At 47.7% G+C, this 5321-nt stretch overlaps 1 non-coding gene across 1 annotated transcript; it reads left to right on the forward strand.

Annotated features, from left to right (window-relative positions):
- The first annotated feature begins 4005 nt into the window (after positions 1 to 4005).
- Positions 4006 to 4078, forward strand: trnaa-ugc. The gene has a single exon. It is a non-coding gene; the product is annotated as a tRNA-Ala (tRNA).
- Positions 4079 to 5321: the final 1243 nt, after the last annotated feature.

The raw sequence follows: 5321 nt of genomic DNA on the forward strand, positions 1-5321 counted from the left end.
AGCAGGACGGTAATTTGAAACTTTTAACTTTATGTCATATTTACTACCTTATACTGACAAGAATTGTGATGTTAAAATTTTAACTTATTTCTTTATTTTTCTACTATTTACCTCTCATTTTCTACCTGGGTGCCTTGGACCTAAGGTGCTGTGAATGGCAACATTGTAAACTTTTCCCTGTACTCCCTGTACAAAATCTAATTGTTAACTCTATATTTGAATAGGCTTTGCTAAAAGGCACAATATTTCATTTCTAAAGTTAAAAATCACACAACACCAGGTTTAATTGGAAGCACTAGCTTTCAGAGCACTGCTCCTTCATCAGGTGGTTGTGGAGAATAAGATTGTAAGGCACAGAATTTATAGTAAAAGTTTACAGTGTGATCTAACTGAAATGATATATTGAAAAAGACCTGGAGTGTTTGTTAAGTCTGTCATCTTTTAGAATGACCATGTTGGTTTCTTCATCAGGTGATAGTGGAGGCTCAATCCTAACACACAGAATTTATCGCAAAAATTTAGTGCGATTGAACTGAAATTATACATTGAAAAATTGATTGTTAAGCCTTTTATCTGTTAGAATACAGTGACAGTTTCACTTCTTTCATGTGTAAATCACAAAACCTTTTTTTAAAAAAGTTGCATTCTCGGGTTAGCTGTTAACAATGGTGATAGCTAGACAATATGTTGACCAACACCTTCAACATATCTAAACTTGCCTTGACAAAGAATCCTCCAGTCTTCCAATGGGTCGCCACCATTACCCAACTAAAACTGCCCCATTTCCCTTCTTCACCAACCTCTCCCTTTGTTACTTGTGGGCACTGAGATGCCATGGCAAACCTCCCTGCCAGTCTCAGTCTTACAACATTAGGACTTTCCCTAGGCCTTTGGATCTCAGAATAAGGCTTTGCACATTTAAGACGGCAATGAGGAGGAATTTTGTAATGAATCTATGGAATTCTTTACCACAGAGAGCTGTCAACGATGTGTCAGTTAGTATAGTCAAGGCTGTGATTTAAAATCAGTAAGGGAATTGAGGGCTATGGAGAAAAGGCAGGGAAGTGGAGTTGAGGATTATTAAATGAACCATGATCTCATTGAAAAGCACAACAGAGTCGATGGGCTGAATGGCCTACTGTGTGTGTGTGTGTGTGTGTTTTCACTGAAAATAGAGATATTGAAAAGACTGATGACAGTCAGGCATCATCCAGTTGAGTAAGATGTTGACTTTCCATCGTTGGAGACAGTACATCCCTGATATACTCTCTTCCAACCTCTTCCATTGGGTAGACGATACAAATGTTTGCAAACACATGCCAACAGATTCGAGAACAGTTTCTTCCCCTCCGTTTTCAGACTTTTGAATGGATCTCTCATATATTAGAATTGATCTCTCCCTGCATCTTCTCTGTCATTATAATGCTATATTCTGCATTCTGTTTTATTGACTTGATGCGCTTATATAAGGCATGATTTGTCTGGTTAGAATGCAAAACAATACTTTTCACTGTATCTCAGTACACGTGACAATAATAAATCAAATCAAATCAAAAGGATGGATGTGTTGACTGAGTAATGGCTGGAGAATGCGTGCAAGTTATGCAATAAAACCTCTGGTTCAATATGGTTAAGCAAAGTTGGCAACTCTCGGCTCAGGGACGGGGGCGGAATGGGGCCTTCAGGCACGTCACCTTTACATTTTCAGCATACATCGGCCTGCTTCCCCTTCCTCAGTTGAAGGGAGACCAACAAGTGGGGATCAGGAATGCTTTAAGCCCTCCATGTGTAATTTGACAACTTGTGTATTGTGTGTATTTTTTTTATATATTTCAAAAATATACTTTATTCATAAAATAATTTGATGGTCTTTACAGTTGGTCATGCCATACATATGTAAACATGTACATACAGAGATCAGAATTTATCATTTTTATACAGGTCAGTACATTTTTCAATCATATGCCCATATGATTAGCTGAGGCGTCAGCAGAGCCCAAATGACTGCGTGGGCCCCCTGTTCTTCGTTATGCAGGCAGACTTTACACAGTGGTCTTTCCCCACCGCGCCTTGGCGGCAGCTGCCCCAAGCTTCACCGCGTCCCTCAACACGTAGTCCTGGACCATGGAATGTGCCAGTCTGCAGCACTCAGTCGGGGTCAACTCCTTCAGCTGGAAGATCAGCAGGTCTCGGACCACCCAGAGAGCGTCCTTCACCGAGTTGATGATCCTCCAGGCACAGTTGATGTTCGTCTCGGTCTGCGTCCCGGGGAACAGGCCGTACAGCACGGAGTCCCGCGTCACGACGCTGCTCGGGACGAACCTCGACAAACACCACTGCATTCCTCCCCAGACTTCCTCTGCTTTTTTCAACACAAACGCACAAAAGCACTTTGTGCTCACTGCAACCAAATGAAGTCTTCTATCAGTCAGGCGGGGCCCTGCGACGTCACCTCACGCTCGTGGTGGCTGCGCCAAGGTTGAAGTCATTTCGACCTCCAATCAGCAATTCCCATCTCCTCAGCACGTCTTTCCTCGTCCATGTGGCCTACCGCCTCGCCTGAGTCCACCAGCTGCCGCTGCTGCTCCTCCGACAAGTTGGTCGTTTCACCGAGACCGGCATCAGCAATGTTTGGTCTCAGCCGTCCGACAGATGAGAGGATTTCCTGCACATCCCGGAGCGTGAGTGCTCAGGATCCACTGCGGAAGTAGTGAAAGCAGGGCCTGCTGGTCAATGGGGGGATTAGCTCAAATGGTAGAGCGCTTGCTTCGCATGCAAGGGGTAGCGGGATCGATGCCCGCGTTCTCCGCTTATTTTTAAAACCGCAAGTGCAACCTCTCACTCGGCTGGTCTGCAGCAGCCGGAATACCGTTTGCGTACGCCACCTCCCTGAGAGTGGTCCCGAAAGATCAAAAGCTTCACGCGTGAGCAACAGGCCGGTCCCGCCATTTCAGGGTGCAGCGTAGGAAGAAAGTCGAGCTGCGCGGCGAAGGCAAACGCCAGCGGCGTTGACGTTTTTTTCTCTTCGGGTGAAAGTCAGCTCCTTGAAAGGATCACACCGGCGGTGGGTGAGCTGCCTGAGGTCAGCGGGCACGTCCTGGACGTGTCGGGAGGCAACTTGAACCAGTCGGTAAGCTGCGGCCCAAACCCTAACCTGACGTGTACATGAAGCTGCGAGTCAGGTACTGTACCGGTAGAATCTGGCAGTTTCGGATGAGCACTCAAGACGATTTCTTCATGCCAGCACTGGCCGAAGCTGTGGAGATCAGCCAGTGGCTCAGGATCTCCCAGAGTGACAGATTTTCAGGGAGACAACAGCGTGACATTAGTGGAGGAGCGCGGCAAAGCATCAGCAAGGGACAGCCACTGCTGGGTTCTCCTTCGATAGCTCAGCTGGTAGAGCGGAGGACTGTAGTCTGTCGCAAATCTGTCATTCCTTAGATCGCCGGCTCGAAGGGGCCTCAGCTGCTTTTTGGAAAGAGTGCGCATGCACCAGCACGCGGGCCACAGTAACACAGATGAGCTGAAAACGCGACAACGCTTTCAGGACGCACCGGCACACACCCTTCCCCCTCTGCAACCAGTCAGCTGTCTCCCTGCCGCGGCTGCAGCTGACGGCCAGCAGGGTGCCCTTTTTCCAACCCCAACACACAAAAGCGCTTTGTGCTCACTGCAACCAAATGAAGTCTTCTATCAGTCAGGCGGGGCCCTGCGACGTCACCTCACGCTCGTGGTGGCTGCGCCAAGGTTGAAGTCATTTCGACCTCCAATCAGCAATTGCCATCTCCTCAGCACTTCTTTCCTCGTCCATGTGTCGTTCCGCCTCGCCGGAGTCCACCAGCTGCCGCTGCTGCTCCTCCGACAAGTTGGTCGTTTCACCGAGACCGGCATCAGCAATGTTTGGTCTCAGCCGTCCGACGGATGAGAGAATTTCCTGCACATCCCGGAGCGTGGCTGCTTAGGATCCACTGCGGAAGGAGTGAAGTCAGGGCTGGCTGTCCAACTGGGGGATTAGCTCAAATGGTAGAGCGCTCGCTTTGCATGCGAGAGGTAGCGGGATCGATGCCCGCATTCTCCACTTACTTTTAAAACGGCAAGTGCAACCTCTCACTCGGCTGGTCTGCAGCAGCCGGAATACCGTTTGCGTACCCGGCCTCCCTGAGAGTGGTCCCGAAAGACCAAAAGCTTCACGCGTGAGCGACAGGCCGGCCCAGCGTAGGAAGAAAGTCGGGCCTTGGTCAGCTCGTCCAGAGATAGCGGCTGGTCCAGCCTCTCCCGTGTTCTGTCGTCTAAGACCTCCGTGATAGAGGACAGGAACGACTGGGAGGCCGTGCTGTCGGTCGGCTTCGCGTCACACAGACTGGCGTAGAAGGATTTACTGATCTTCATCACGTCAGCCTGAGATGACGTTAGCGAGCCATCTTCTTCCTTCAGGTTGCTGAGCACGGAGCTCTCTTTGTGCACCTTCTGGAAGAAGAAACGTGAGCACGTCTCGCCCGTGTTCTGTCATCTAAGACCTCCGTGATAGAGGACAGGAACGACTGGGAGGCCGCGCTGTGTATATCACTGCTGCTACACAGATTATTGGGACAGCAGAATTTATTTTGAAAATTAAATGTTTGATAGGGAAGGCAGATTGAAGCCACTTCACATTAAAGAACCTCTTGATGTTCCCTTTTACTGTTTCCCACCAGTCCACTGGTGTGTATATCACTGCTGGTACACAGATTATTGGGACAGCAGAATTTATTTTGAAAATTAAATGTTTGATAGGGAAGGCAGATTGAAGCCACTTCACATTAACTGTTAGCTTTATTACAAACGACGTGAAGCTGACACCCTAGGGAAGGAGAGTCTCACACTGAGCGTGTCCAAATCCGAGCCAAATACCTTCCAACCTGAAACCACATCCTGATGCAAAAACAGGCTGAAAGACTTCCCTTTGCCCGACGGGTAATGCAGATTCATTCCCAGATTTGGTCAATCTCAGTAACCGTGCAGTTTACAATTGCCCACTACAGGAAATGGAACAGAATCAGCTGCTGATCAGATCTGTAGACCAGAAAGATAAACATTTCTGAAAAATGTAAATGATCTGAGCCGGTGATATATTTTTAGAACTGGGGAATGCTTGAAGTTTTCCTCTGATGTATTGTACTTGTACTGAGGTGAATGGCAATGCCTGCTCCATTGACACCTAGAAGCAGAATGAGAATCCCTGCTAAAATAGCCCAGATATTTTATATAGATATAAATATGGTCCGAATTTTCTGGAGTTCAATTTCAAATTCTGATTCCTGGGGCTGATTCCTGCATAAATC

This window comes from Chiloscyllium plagiosum, chromosome 1 (assembly GCF_004010195.1).
Source record: "Chiloscyllium plagiosum isolate BGI_BamShark_2017 chromosome 1, ASM401019v2, whole genome shotgun sequence".
In the NCBI taxonomy this organism is placed as follows: Eukaryota; Metazoa; Chordata; class Chondrichthyes; order Orectolobiformes; family Hemiscylliidae; genus Chiloscyllium; species Chiloscyllium plagiosum.